General features: G+C 44.3%; 1 protein-coding gene across 4 annotated transcripts in view; it reads left to right on the top strand.

Annotated features, from left to right (window-relative positions):
* The first annotated feature begins 1623 nt into the window (after positions 1-1623).
* Positions 1624-15833, top strand: part of NR2C1 (nuclear receptor subfamily 2 group C member 1) — a 60372-nt gene continuing 46162 nt past the window's right edge. For 3 of the 4 annotated variants that reach the window (XR_004549615.1, XM_034062827.1, XM_034062828.1), the window contains exon 1: positions 1624-1686. The gene's annotated coding sequence lies outside the window, so the exon portion shown is untranslated. Of the gene's footprint in view, positions 1687-2288; positions 2360-15833 lie in introns of those variants that run through there. The other variant, XM_005143119.4, reaches the window with a different exon arrangement.

Below are 15833 nucleotides of genomic sequence, written 5' to 3' on the forward strand. Positions count from 1 at the left end.
TCTGATGGATGTTTGAAAGCAGGTTTTTTTGGTAACCTGCAATTACAGCATAGAGTTTTGCTTCTCTGCATGTTTTTGCATGTGTCTCTTGTAATCCTGGCTGACACAGCTACATGCCTCTTAATACAAATCAAGTATGAACTGGGTCACTTGCTAAATGAAAAAATCAAACCCATGTTTTATTGGTCACAGCAACATTTCTGCTCTATTGAGCATATCAGAATACTTGTCTGACATAAGCTGTGCTTCAAATTCCTTGGTATTTGTTAAATTAAACTTCAATAAGTTCTTTCATTTATAAAGTGGATGTGAGGCTCAGGCTACCTTAGGAAGTGACAAGTACAGTCAATTGAGGGTGCTATATCTGTCACTTACAGGAAATGCTTAGCAAGTTAATTGCTCCAATTTAAAGTTTCTTTGTAAGGTTCATTTGCATTTGGCTTTTGGGAATGTGTTTGATTAAAAGGCAAATTATGATGCTTGTATGTCCTAACTGAACTAGTGATCATGAGCTAGAGTAGCTGGATGCAAGCACAGCTATGGGACTGAGTAGGAAGAAAAGTAGTGAAGCAACTGACAAGAATGATTTTATTAATAGCACATAAATTGGAGTTTTTTTCCTATCTCTGCTTCTCAGGTGTTGATGCCTATGTCATCTGATTCAGTAGAAATTGTGTAAAATAGTCTAAATTCATTTCAGGTGATGAAATAGTGCAGACAGCCCCGGTAGCCTAAATGATCTTGAAGTTCCTGCTGATTTCTAACCACAGCTATACAACCTTCACTGGACACGTGGAAGAGGAGGGGGAAAAGGGACATATTTAAAGTATGCAACTCTTACTTAAGATGAAGGTCACTAAAATTATTAGAATAAATTAATTCAAATTTCGTCCAAACAACTGTTGAGACACAGCCAGAGCAGCAGTTCTGGCACACTCCTGAAAGCCCTGCTGCAGGGCGGTGTGCACTCAGGAGCAGCCAGGCTCTCCATCGCCTTTCCAAACCCTGCTCAGAGCAGCGCTGACATTTAAAGAAGTACTTTGCTGCTGCCATGCTGGCGGAGAAAGACAGCTTTTCCCGACGCTACTGGATGAACTGCTACAGTAACCGCGAGGTGACTCGCACCGTGATGCAGTGCTGTTGATGTCTCTCCACCATGTTTCATCTCTTCAAGTCTCACCTACGTATTTGTCCCAGTGGGAAGACCCCACCAAGCTTCCCAAAGCCAAAAGCACTCACTTTGCACTTGCTATGTTCAAAGCTGACACACTGCCGTTTCCTTGAAGAGAACGCCATCGGGGATTTGGAGACTCGAGTTCTCCTCCTCACGGGCCCGCGGGGCTGTCAGAGCCATGTGGGTCAGAGCCACGCTTCCCCATCTGTAAGAGATGCCACTGCCGGCGGCACCTCAGCTCCGGCGCTCCCCACAGCGCCGGTACCGGCCGCTGGCGGATGCGGAAGATGCCGCTCAGTCCCTGCCAGCTACCGACTCCACCCCAACAGCCCCCCACCACCGCCAAGGAAGACCAAGCGCGAGCGCAAGCGCAGGCGCAGCCGCCGGGACGGTGAGGGGCGGAGCGGCACCGAGCCGAGGGGCGGGGTCACGAACTCTGACCTCCGGGAGCCGGAGCCGCCGCTACCGCCGCCGCTAAATAAACCGGCCGCAGAGGCCGCCGGACCCACCAGGTGAGCCGCTCCCCGGACAGCGGGCGCGGCGATGGCCGTGCGCTAACGGTGCGTCCGTGCGCTGCTTCCGTCCGCCGCCTCCGCGGAGCCCGGCGCTGGGCACCGCCCGTCCCGCCTCAGGCCTCGGCGTGTCCCGCGGGCGGCCCCGCGCCCCCCGACCTTTCACCTACAGGAACCGTTTGCGCCTCCCGCCGCCCCGCATCCGGGCGGCGCCGTCTGCTGCTCGCCGCCGGCTCGGCGGGCTCCGGCCGCTCCTGCTGCCGACCGGCAGCCGCGGGGGGAGGCGGTGGCGGTGATGCCACCCTCATGCTGCGCTCCGGCCCCGCGCAGCCATTTTGTGAGGGGCCCGCTGGCCGCTGGGGAGGCCGAGCCCGGGCGCTGCCTCGCCACAGCTCCGCGGAGCTTCCCGGGGAGCGCAGAGGCAAGGAGGGAGGTGGGGGTGGGTTAGGGTAAGATGGGCCTGGGCCCTGGGCGGAAGCTGGGCCGCCGCGATGCTCTCCTCTCCCCCTTTTCCCTCCCCCCCCCAGCGGCGGCAGCGGTGAGCGGCGTCAGGCCCCCCGGAGGCTGACCGAGCTCTCGACCCCCAGCCGCTTTGTGCCTGCCGTCTCTGTCACACAGCCGGTTCGCTCCTCTCAGATACCGCTGGCGGCTCTCTGGGTTTGTTTAGGTTAAGGTAATAAGTTCTTCATAACGCCCGGTAGTGTTTTTGTTGTGGCAGGTGACCCTGTCGCTGTTACGTATTTTGTGTCATTGGGTGGGGGTTTACTTCTGAGCTGCTGGGCTTGTGGGTTCTACCTTCTCTCACTGCTGCAACGTATTGTTCCTAAATGTGAAAAGCACTGCCCAGTGTCATAGGATGAACTTAGGCTTGCACTCTGGGCAGGGAAGAGAAGAGGTGGCATGTGTTGTGCAAATAAATTTGAGAAACAGGGAAGGAAAAAAAAGGCTTTCGATACTGGTTTTGCTGCAAGACGAGTGTGTGTGCATGATTCTTGAAAGCCTGAGTTGGGCATTCTTCATATGTGAAAACTGATCTGAAGTTATTAATACAGCATCAGCAAGGGGGACTGGAGAAAGTGGTGTAGTAGGAGGAGCTGCATCCCAAAAATTAGATGGCAGAGAATTCAAATAGTTTTCTGTAGGGCAGCTTCCTGGTTTTGGAGTCGGCATTGTGTAAGTGACAATAGAAGTACTGGAGGAGGCAAAACATCACATAACTGTGCTGGGTTGAGGCAGTGTTCATCTGGTGACACTTCTGTGCTTTGTATTTTGGGTGGCTTTTTCTGTAACACTATTTCTACCAGAAAATTAATTCTGTAAATTACTGTAGCCCCCCATTAGTCCATGGTGGCCAGTTGTGATGCAAGCATTTAACTCACAGCTTTCTCCTTGACTGTACAGCTTTCTTCAATGTGCTTGTTTGAGGGAAGTCTTAAGGTCTGTGAAATGTCTTGCTGCTTCTATCTGTAGCTCTTTCTCCAGAGGCATTGCAGACCCTCTCTTATCACAGGACTGAGGTTCACCTGATGGTGCTCAGCTGTATATGTACACATACATGGTAATACAGGGAACATAACTGACATCACCTGGCATGGTATACAGTCCTCAGCTGCTTCTGCAGTTCATTCAGACTGCTCTACTTGCATGATTGGGCACTACTTGCTAAGTCTGTTGCATTCTGCAAGAACAGATCAAGATGTTTTTTACAGAAAAGAGTTAGCAGTAGATAAATTAACTGTCTTTATCTGTTCTTCTCAACTCTTATTAACACTTGTTTTTCTTACTGGTTCTGTTTTCTTGTGAAGTGTTGCCTTGAAGAGAACGAATATGGTGCAAATGCATTGGGAGTTCTGATGTCTTTAAGAATAGCCATAGCCTGGGCTAGACTGTGGGGTAGCAGGGGGAGGCTGGTTTTTGTTCTGGTTTGGGGTTTTTATTTTACTTTTTTTTTAAAGCCTACCTTGGTTTCTCTGGTCAAGTTTCTCAGCCTCTGAAGAGAAAGCCCTGAGCAACGTTGGTAACTCTGAAGCTGACTTTGCTTTGAGGGAAAAGGGCTTGGACCAGGTGACCTCTAGAAGTCCCTTTCAACATGAATTTATTTCATGACTGTGTTGTGTTATTGAAGCTGGAGGGGAGAGGAGCATGGGGAACCAAAGCCAAACAAAACCCCACAGATACTATGGCATGCTGTTAAATAATTCACATGCAAAATACAATTACAGGATGCTTAAAGCTAATGTGCTAGTTCAGTGAATACTGCTTTCATCTGTAATGTGAAATCTAAATATTTACACTGGGAAGATTAGTTTGCTTGTTCCTTATGCTGATACTCAATTTTTCATTTTGATTCACTGTGTGCTTATTGTATTGTGCAGCCAGTGAAATTGCTGGAGTTTCTTTACGGTTTGTGAGGGATGGCAGTCTCCCTAATGAAAGTAACCCGGGTCTAATGTCTGGGTCAGAAAAAGTCCTGAAAACAGCCAGCAACTCCTGCTTAAAAAGGGAGCTGAACTGTGTATAAGAAATGGAGCAGGGTCAGATCTTTAATTTGTACACATTTCTTCTGCTGATGGACAAAGTATGGATCTCTGCTGGCAGTGCTGCATCTGGCAGAGGGTATGTGCCTTTCCTGCTTCAGTAGGCACCAGGGCTTAACTGGTTTTGATAGCAAGCTTTGCTAACCTGAGTGATGTTTGATTGATGCAGGTCAGGGAGCTCTCATGTGAGTATATGCTTTGCTGGGCCTGTGAGGGTATTAACATCAACCCTGAGGGTGGGCACAGGGGCCCAAAGGCTGTGGCTGGCACAGCTATCTGCATGTGCTTTTTTGTCAGACACAGGCTGCAACATGCAATCCAGCGGTGACCATCAGGGAAAACTGGACAAGTTATTTTCTGGTGCTGTTTCAAGCTGCTTTTGGCACGTTAAACTTGTGCCTGTACATTGTTGTCATAAGGTGAGCTGCTGCAAAGCAGAATTTAATCAGTGTGAGAATGACTGGTAAAACTGCAAAGGTACAGTTAATCAAAATCTTACTCTTGTGTATGCAGACCTGTCCATATTCTTACGCTTCAGTCAGCAGCTTCTCATTCCAGATATTACTGTGTTAGATAGTACTCACCAAACTCTTAAAGCAACAAAGGATTTATCTTCTGAAGGATCAACTCTTCATTTGCAGTTCTCTGAGACCAGAGGATTGCTTGTGCTTTCTGCACAAGTCCCATATGTCTTATGATGTAGTGCTGCAGTTTTTGTATGGAAGTACACTCTTCCCTGAAAATCGTGGTCTAAGAGCTGCCTTTCTATATCATTATTTAGATTAATTTTGCTGGTTTGGCCAGGCCTTCTCTGAAAGACTGTTCAAATTTGCCTAACTTAAATTACTCTTGTTCAGCTTCATAGGGAGATAGGCAGGACTAAGCTAAGTATTTGACAGCCTCTGTAGGAAGTTAAACCAGAAACGTGAAAAACATAAACTGCCAAAAAACTAAAGCCAAACCCTCTGCTGTTGTCATATTAGCTATAATTAATGGTTATTTAATTCCAAGTAAGTTGAGGTTGTGGTTTATAGCTTAGCAGCAATTTTGTGGTGTTAAAACTGCTCCCTTTATTTTGGTAATGTTTCCTTTAAAGTATTAGCAGGACAGTGTAAGTGTCAACCTGACTAATGCTTTCACTCTTGACTGACTTACCCTAATTTTTTTTTTCAATGTGCTTTACAAGCTTGTTGATAGGAACTAAACAACCAAACCAAAAGAACCCCAAACAAAACCCCAGCCACACACCTAACCAAATCTAATCCTGTGGAGTTGGTAAAGGTGTGGTGGGGAAGAAATGGGGAAGATGTGGATGATGGTATTTTTATCTGAAAGAATGTCAACACTGATTTACTGTGCTGAGAGGATCTATGTGAAACTGGGGGGGGGGGGTGGGGGTGTGTCTTTTGAAGGCAGTTTCTGTGGATGTGAATGTGTGCAAGTAGCACTGCTGAATACGTTTGCATGTCCTTTCCATAGTGTACCTTCATGTATCAGCTGTCTCATCCATGACTGTAATTCAGTGAATACCCCAGCCAGTCATCTCACACTATGACTATGGGCAGTTTGCTATTATGCATAAGGTCTTGTAACATTATGGGCTTTTTCAAAAATAAATACTTTTATTTCTGCTACTACCTGCTTTTTTTGTGTTACCTGTAGCAATTAGATGCAGGGTAAATCAATTCAAAAGATAAGCTTACCTTACAGCTTTATAATTGTGAGGTGAAATGCAGAGGGGGACAAAGCTGTCAGGCAGGATTGGGACTGCCTCTTTGTGAAATGCTGTAACTATACCATAGTAGATTTAATGCCTCAGTATGTTTGGAAAGAAGGATTTGCACTTGCTGTGCATTGTTAATGTAATTTTTGTGTCCCAGGTAGGAGAAAAGACCTGGCTTCAGACAGGTGAACTTCCTGGTCTGGATCATTGTGCAGCTTCAGCTCTGGTGCAGGGAACCAGTTCTGTCCTTTTTCTTCTTGTACCAATGCAGTATTTTGCAGGCTTCAGGTGCAGATGCAGGCTAAGGTTGACATGACAGCAGCTTGACCTGATTAAATGGCTCTCTTCTTACCTAGCTCTGGCCTGTAGCCAGTGCTCGTGTGAGTAGACTCAGTTTGCAGACAGCCCCCCTTGCCTTTCCTCCTCCCTCATTGTAGAATCACAGAATAGTTAGGGTTGGAAAGAACCTTAAGATCATCCAGTTCCAACCCCCCTGCCATGGGCAGGAACACCTCACACTAAACCATGTCACCCAAGGCTCTGTCCAGCCTGGTCTTGAACACTGCCAGGGATGGAGCATTCACTACCTCCCTGGGCAACCCATTCCAGTGCCTCACCACCCTCACAGTAAAGAACTTCTTCCTTATATCCAGTCTAAACTTCCCCTGTTTAAGTTTAAAGCCATTACCCCTTGTCCTGTCACTACAGTCCCTAATGAAAAGTCCCTCCCCAGCATCCCTGTAGGCCCCTTCAGATGCTGCAAGGCTGCTATGAGATCTCCACACACCCTTCTCTTCTCCAGGCTGAACAGCCTCAACTTTCTCAGCCTGTCTTCATATGGGAGGTGCTCCAGTCCCCTGATCATCCTCGTGGCCCTCCTCTGGACTTGTTCTAACAGTTCCATGTCCTTTTTATGTTGAGGACACCAGAACTGGACACAATAAGTGAGGTCTCAGGAGAGCAGAGTAGAGGGGCAGGATCACCTCCTTCGACCTGCTGGTCACGCTCCTCTTGATGCAGCCCAGGATACGGTTGGCTTTCTGGGCTGCAAGCTCACACTGAAGCTGGCTCATGTTCATTTTCTTATCGACCAAAACCCCAAGTCCTCCTCAGGGCTGCTCTGAATTTCCTTTTTGCCCAACCTGTAGCTGTGCCTGGGATTGCTCCCACCAGGTGTAGGACCTTGCACTTGGCTTGGTTAAACTTCATGAGGTTGGCATCTGCCCACCTCACGAGCATGTCAAGGTCCCTCTGGATGGCATTCCTTCCCTCCAGCGTATCAACCGAACCACACAGCTTGGTGTCATCGGCAAACTTGCTGTCCCAACACCGATCCCTGAGGGACACCACTGCTTACATGTCTCCAGCCAGACACTGAGCCGTTGACCACAACTCTGTGTGCGGCCATCCAGCCAGTTCTTTATCCACTGAGTGGTCCACCTATCAATTTGATGACTCTCCAATTTAGAGACAAAGATGCCGTGTGGGACAGTGTTGAACGCTTTGCACAAGTCCAGGTAGATAGCATCAACTGCTCTACCCCTGTTCATCAGTTCTGTAGCCCCATCATAGAAGGCCACCAAATTGATCAGGCAGGATTTTCCCCTAGTAAAGCCATGCTGGCTGTCACCAAGCACCTTGCTCTTTTTCATGTGCCCTAACATGCCTTCCAGGAGGATCTGCTCCAAGATCTTGTCAGGCAGAGAGGTGAGACTGACTGGTCTGTAATTCCCCAGGTCATCCATTTCCCCCTTCTTGAAAATGGGGGTTATATTTCCCTTTTTCCAGTCGTCAGGAACTTCACGTATCTGCCATAATTTTTCAAATATGATGGCCAGTGGCTTTGCAACTTCATTCGCCAGTTCCTTCAGGACCCACGGATGGATTTCATCAGGTCCCATGGACTTGTGTACATTCAGGTTCTTAAGATGGTCTCGAACCAGATCCTTTCCTACAGTGGGCCTAAAGTCTTCATTCTCACAGTCCCTGCGTCCACCTTCCAAGACTTGGGTGATGTGGTCAGAGCATTTGCCAGTGAAGACTGAGGCAAAGAAGTCATTCAGAACCTCAGCCTTCTCCAAATCCTATGTAGCCAGTTCTCCTGATAGCTTCTGGAGGGTGCCTACATTGTCCCTCGTCTGTCTTTTATTCGCTACGTACCTATAGAATCCCTTCCTGTTATCCTTAACATCCCTAGACAAGTTTAATTTTAACTGGGCCTTAGCTTTCCTAACCTGGTCCTTCGCTTCCCAAACAACATTCCTCTATTATTCCCAGGCCACCTGTCCTTGCTTCCACCTTTTATAAGCCTCTTTTTTCCTGTGAATTTTTCTCAGCAGCTCCTTATCCATCGAAGGAGGTCTCCTGGCCCTCCTGCTGCACTTCCTTCTAGTTGGGACGCAGCACTCCTGAGCTTGTAGTAGTAGATGATCCTTGAATATCAACCAAGAGTCTTGGGCCCCCCTGCCCTCTAGGGCTATATCCCATGGAACCTTGCTAAGCAGGTTCCTGCTAAGCAGGTTCCTGAAGAGGCCAAAGTCTGCTCTCTTGAAGCCCAGGCCAGTGAGCTTGCTGCACGCTTTTCTCACTGTCCTGAGGGTCTCAAGTTTGACCATCTCATGATCGCTGCAACCAAGGCTGCCTTGGACCATCACATTTCCAATGAGCCCTTCCCTGTTGGTGAGCACGAGGTCAAGCAGGGCACCTCTCCTCGTCAGCTCCTTTATTGCTTGCAGAAGGAAGTTTTCGTCCACAAAATTGAGGAATCTCCTGGACTGATTCTGCTGGGCCATACCATCACCCCAGCAGATATCAGGGTGGTTGAAGTCCCTCATGAGAACAAGGGCCTGTGAGCTTGAGGCTGTTCCTATCTGTCTGTAGAATGCTTCATCCACAGGTTCCTCTTGATTAGGCGGTCTGTAACAGATCCCCACAATAATGTCCCCCATAGCTGTTCTCCCTTTAACCTTGACCCACAAACTGTTGACTGCTCACCAGTCCTTCCTTTCCCCTGCCCTTCCTGAGGCTGGTGAGCTAAATCAGCTCTGTTAACTGTTCAGGCAGGTTCTAGAGACTGTATGATAAAGCAGCAGGAGCCCAGGGCTACAAGGAAAGTGACCCATTAGTGGCAAGAATGACTTGGGAGTCTCCTCAAAGCTTATCGTAACAATTCTGTGTTCTCAGTTTTCCTCCCACTGTAGCACTTGTTTACATAAAAAAGCAGTGAGAGTAATGATTCTAAATTAATTGTATAGGCATGCTTGCAAATGCTTCTCTTTCTCTATTGCTGTGTGCCTTTTAATCCCTTATGCTTTTACAAGCATCTCATCTTCCCTTGCTTGCCTGCAGATTTAGTTGCTTCAGTCTTCTGTTACTATCTCTTACATATGTAGTCTCTAAATCTTGTTGTGATGCAAATTTAGTAAACAGTATCTAACTGGGTGTCAAGAGTCACATAAATATTCCTTAGTTCATTGGTAAGGAGAATGTTACTCCTTTAAGTCTGCCAACTGTTCTGCCATCATGAGCAATATGGCTTGTAGAGTGATAATCCAGAAATAGTTTATCTAGTTTGCTGTGTTCATTGAGCTTTTCTTTTATGAAGCATTAAGCAGAGTAGTGTCATTGTTTCACAGATGTGTTTGTAATCCATGGCTTAATTTATTATCTATAAAGCATTGCAGAATGCTGTTGTGAAGTAGAAAGGAATGCTGGTGCTTAGAACAGGTAACAAAGCCAGCTAACTGTGGCACTCTTAGTCCTAGATATATTGTTATATGCTTTGTATTTTACGTATAGGTGTTTATTAAACAAGTTTTGGCACAGGTTATGCTGGGATAATTAGTATGAGTTTGAGAATGGAAATGAGGACTAGTTTCCATTTTAAGGTACAGGGCAGCTGTAAGACCAGTGTGATGACCTGGGCTCAAATAGTGAATTCTCAATTCATTTTCTGAGATCAGTTGAAATAATTTTCTATGGAAGCAGTATGAGTATAGAGATTAATAAAGTTTCTTCTAAGAAGGAACACTTTTAGAGTTCTGTTATATTAACCTTTTGAGCTTTCCTAAAAAGTCATGTTGATCTTCTGTATTTGTCTCCCCTGTGAGAGAAGAACAGAAAGTGGACAGTAATTCCTGCAGTCATAACTAGTTAACGAGCCTGTACCTCAGAAGTGTCTAAAGTTCTTACGTAACTTCTAGTTTAAATGTGCATCTGACCTTCTACAGGAAAGACCCCTTTATTGACACACATCCTGTGTACATATATATATATGTATAGGTAGTCATCAGAATCATTGTGTATTCCATTGTGTCAGGCTGGTTTGACAGTGCGGGCAGGGTAAGTTACTACCCAAGCTTTACAAGCATTGTTTTCACACCGGTAAAACTGGCCAGGGTTGTGACATGTTTTGAAAAAAGTAAGTAAATTGAGCATCTGGCATCAACGTAATTTTCTCATATCTTCATACCAGTGTCGTTTCTTACTCATTTAAAGGGTGCTAAATCAGAATCAAGGTACTTAATAGTGGGGCACCTGTAACAGAAGTGCAGTATAATAGAACAAAAGATGTTTCACTTACATCAAATGGAAAATCCAAGCATAAAGAAATATTCTTCCTCCTACTGCTTTTAAAGTCCTTAGTTTACACTGGTGTAACATTTTGAAATACTATTAGTAAGAACTTCCTACTGGGATAATTAAAGTTGTATAACTTGTCTCTGGAGAAGGATGTTGAGTTAAACATCGATGTCTTCTGGGTATAACTGTACTAGTGGAGAGATTAGTGCTTCTGATTACCAACCATCGAATCTGCTGACCGTCAAATCTGCTGGATGTTCTCGTGGGAATGTTTCCTAACCCATTTCAGTTGAAGTAAGCCAAAAGCAATTTTAAAAGTAAGTCTTTCCTAAGTTATTTTGACTAAAGCATTGGAGAAACTCTGGCCCATAAAAACTGAGGAAGGAGTAAAGAAGAGTGGTTGAATTAGTGCAAACTAATGAAAGTTTTCTGCTCATGTGGTGGCTTGTGGAGTGTGTCTTAAGTAATGATGAAAAACCACTGGCAATGATGCCAGGCTCAACACCATCAGTGAGTTAACACTGATGGTAGTGATGTATTGAAAAATAATTTTGACTTGCATTTCACTATGGAGTTTGCTTATTCATTTACTATGGACATAATGATATTTACATACAGAGATTCTTGTTACATTTCATTTGAGTCTCAAGATTGAGGAGAGATACAATAAATGCAATATTTGGAAACAACTTAGTGCTGCTGTATTTATTGGTAGAAGCCCCTCTTGAAGTTAGTAATACAGCTGTAATATTATATGGTTCTTTCAGTTGTGGGATGTTATAAATAAGATCCTGAAAGTATGTGCAGTTTTTCCATGTTGTGTTCTCTGGTTACTTTTAGAATTCCAGCCCTCATCCTTTCATTATTTTAGATAACTTTAGGAAGGAAATAAAAATGTGATTAGCAGTAACTAGTGCCTGGATAAATTTTAGTTTATTTGTCTTATTCCCTTTGAAAGAGGAACAAAGCATTCTCAAGCAAGAAAACATCAAGTATTTGAGTCAGTCTACTTCTTTCCTACACTAGCAATAAAAAAACATTTCTTGTATGTTGTCTGATGTGTGCTTTGAAGACGTGTGTCATGGTTTGGAAAAGTGTGGAGAAAATAAGCATATCTGAAATTGGGAAGATTCACATCGGATGAGAACACGTTGAGGGCTACTTCCAGTTGCTGAAGATCAAAATGCAGACCATGACAATAGTTAATTTAAATCTTTTTTCTTTACTAGGACATTAAGGTGTTTGATGACTATTTCCCAATTTCAGATGACTTGATTTTAGTATATATTCATCATTTCACATAAGAATGCAGCTTTGGGGAATGTTGACTGGAATAACTTGGAAGAAGATGCTTTTAAGAACATGAATAATGTGCTAAAATTGTAAGTTTCTATAACAGAAGAAATAAAAGGCTGTTTTTTCCACTTAATTCTTCACAGGGATCTCTAAAGAGTGATTAAGCATACCCATACCTGATGTGAAGGCAAACATAGATAAGTAATCAAAAGGTGAATTACAAAACTTTCTACATCTGTCCCAAAGTTAGCTTTGAATGACTCCACAGTGAGCTGGATCAAGCAGCTGGATGGGCTGAAAACAAAGGGTGTAGTTTCATGGTGCAGCTGAACTGAATTACCAGCTCCCACCAACAACAATGGAAGGGGAGGTTTGCCTCTTCCTTAATCTTCATTTTTTTCCCCCTCCCTTTTGTCTGCACTGGAATGAATCTGATTGCCAAGTAAATTACTTCATTGTGTTTACCTAGCAGAAGCTTGGTGCATTTCTGCTTGGTTAGTTTTTCCTCCTTTTTATCAAGTTGAATTATCTTAGTGTGTGGTCACCACCACCACCACCACAGCTTGGTCAGGGTGAGCAGGACCTTCTCTCAACCAGGGGTAAGCTGTAATTCTGTTCAAACTGCCTTTGAAACTATGCTCTGACATTGCAAGTAAGAAATAGGTTCCTGCCGGTTCAGTTTCTTGAACTGACTCCTCAGGGCATTACATGTATACCAATGCCAGCACAAGAAAAGATTAAATTATAAAGCAGAGATGGGGAACAGGACAGGAATGCCTGGTTTAGCCATTTTGGTAGTTGAGCTGAAGCATGAATTGTTGCCTGAAAGTTTATCATTGAAACATTGGAGGGTGAGTCATTTCACTGTTACGTATGCTCTTCAGAACAAAGTCACGTAATTTATTGGAGGTCATGTAAGTGAAGGCATCTCAGTACACAGTACCACTGTTAACAAATACTGGATTTGTCAGTGCCCTTGTGTTTAGGGTTTCCTTAAGTTAAAGCAACAACACACAAAAGAATTTCCTACTGAATGTTCATGCAGCTTGAAGTTGCAAGTGTCAAAATGTAAAATGGCATGTAATTGCTCTTTAAATTCTTCTCAATAGTACTCCTTAATTTTTCATTATTAAAAAAAAACAATCCATAAGGGAATAATCCTGTAACATATATCACTTTTTTATTGTATGTAATTACAACATACTAGTTAAAGGATGTGTTTGCAATGCATAAAGTTGTACATCAGCGTGAGCCATCACAACCTCATTAGGCTTTGTCAGGTAAATGAGGAAGAAACCCAATTTTCATTAAAATGCTTTTATTTTAGGATGTAGTCAAGGGTATTTTGGGTTTTGTTTGTTTGTTTTTATGTCCATCGAAATTTCATCCCCTCAGGCCAAAGTTAAGATTACACTTTAGTAGTGCTGATAAAGAATTGAGGACATCAGTGCAACTGCTGACAGCTAGCACTCTTGGCTGTCATCCTGCCTATAATGTACAGATAGATGATCAAGGTGCTTTTGAGCCAGTTGCTAAGCATTGCTGTTTACTATATGTTGTTTTAGCACAGACATTGAAGGCAAACTTCAGAATAATGTCCTGCTCTCTGGTGATTTAGCAGCCAGTTCAGAAGTAGCTCATCTACATGTACACTTGGAGTGAAAAGATAGGATGGAGGACTAATTCAATATGGCGTTCCAAGCTATGCTGCCTCTGTTTATAAGCACTGTTAAAGTCCAGTGAGTATTTCAGTCTGGTGACCTGTTTCTGAGAATTTCAATCAGTGTGTTACTCACTAGCAAAAGCTATGGTGGGACTGACTGCTAAGGAGTTTCAATTTGCTAGTTGTGTACACAAAGGAATTTCACCGGTTGAAGTGAAACTAGCATTAAGATCATAGCCTCATAATTGATACTACTTTATAGATTAGGACTGAGGTACAGCAGTCTTAGGAAGTCACTGTGTTTAAAAAACAGAAAAAAAACAACACAAACCAACCAACCCAGGGGATATATTGGCATTTATGCATTTTAAACAGACTTAGTTTTTTTTACAGGCTTATTTCACTACAGAAGTTCGAAAATGGATCAACAAAACAGGGAATCTCTTCTAAAAAACCTCTTCCATTGCTCTTTAAACAGAGTATACTTGCTCCTAAGAGCAAGAATACAGGATGCCTATAGTCAATTCTGGATTTGGGAGAGCTGACTATCTTCATTATTTTTATTAGCACTCTTTGATAACACTGAATTAATAATGTGAAAATACCAGCTCGGTCTCATAGTTATCCTTCTTGCTCACAAGAGAGATCTTGTTAAAGACAGGTGATAACATCAATACAGAATTCTGCCATAACCAGTACAAAATATTTTTGTTCAACATCTTTGTTGGTGACATGGACAGTGGGATTGAGTGTGCCCTCAGCAAGTTTGCCGATGACACCAAGCTGTGTGGTTCAGTTGATACGCTAGAGGGAAGGAATGCCATTCAGAGGGACCTTGACACACTTGTGAGGTGGGCTGATGCCAACCTCATGAAGTTTAACCATGCCAAGTGCAAGGTCCTACACCTGGGTGGGAGCAATCCCAGGCACAGCTACAGGTTGGGCAGAGAAGAGATTCAGAGCAGCCCTGAGGAGGACATGGGGGTGTTGGTCAATGAGAAAATGAACATGATCCAGCTTCAGTGTGCACTCACAGCCCAGAAAGCCAACCGTATCCTGGGCTGCATCAAAAGGAGCGTGACCAGCAGGTCAAAGGAGGTGATCCTGCCCCTCTACTCTGCTCTTGTGAGACGTCACTTGGAGTATTGTGTGCAGTTCTGGTGTCCTCAACATCAAAAGGACATGGTACTGTTAGAACAAGTCCAGAGGAGGGCCACGAGGATGATCAGGGGACTGGAGCACCTCCCATATGAAGACAAGCTGAGAAAGTTGGAGCTGTTCAGCCTGGAGAAGAGAAGGCTGTGTGGAGACCTCAGAGCAGCCTTGCAGTATCTGAAGGGGCCTACAGGGATGCTGGGGAGGGACTATTCATTAGGGACTGTAGTGATAGGACAAGGGGTAAGGGTTGAAACTTAAACAGCAGAGGTTTAGACTGGTTATAAGGAGGAAATTCTTTACTGTTAGGGTGGTGAGGTACTGGAATGGGTTGCCCAGGGAGGTAGTGAATGCTCCATCCCTGGCAGTGTTCAAGACCAGGTTGGATGAAGCCTTGGGTGGTATGGTTTAGTGTGAGGTGTTCCTGCCCATGGCAGGGGGGTTGGAACTAGATGATCTTGAGGTCCTTTCCAACCCAAACTGTTCTATGATTCTATGAAATTCTGCTGTGCTCTTCATAAGCGCTTGGCAGTATGGCAAAGAACAGAAAGTGCAATGTTGCAAAGATGCAATACTGTTTAGCTCTGTATTGGACTTGAAAAGGTCAACCAGTATCTGTTAACTGGAGGGTTGACTACTAAGAGGTTAAAAAGTCTGTGCTGGAAACTGTTTTTACTAAAGAACACAAAGTTTAGCTATAAATAGGCTTATGTGCCAGGCTTTTGTAACAGCACTGCTTTCATCACATTGTTTTGAAAAGTAGCTTTGACTGTTCTCACAATTAGAAAATGATACCATGCCTAGAAATTGGGGGTGAGTCAAGAAGATAGCAAGCCGTGAATCTAACTCTTAGCTTGTGGACCAGAGGTTATGTTCTAGGCCACTTTACCATCATGAGTATTTTTTGGTTTGTCCTGTGGCTCTATCATGCTTTTTGTTTTTTTCATCCTGTTTCTTGTTTCTTCACCAGGTTCATCTGTATGATCCAAAGTAAGTGTGCCTAAGCTCCAGGGCTCATCTCACAACAATTTATAGAGCTGTGGGGAAGCATAGGAAACTTTGTATGGCTTAAGACAATATAAATTTCTGCTGCTGTAGAAAGGTGTGATCTGCCTTTCCCCTCCCTCACTGCTACAGCAGTAGCATTTGCATGGTAATATAGCATGTGCAAGTTATTTCTTGGGCTGAGAAC

This window comes from Melopsittacus undulatus, chromosome 5, assembly GCF_012275295.1.
Source record: "Melopsittacus undulatus isolate bMelUnd1 chromosome 5, bMelUnd1.mat.Z, whole genome shotgun sequence".
NCBI classification, from domain to species: Eukaryota; Metazoa; Chordata; class Aves; order Psittaciformes; family Psittaculidae; genus Melopsittacus; species Melopsittacus undulatus.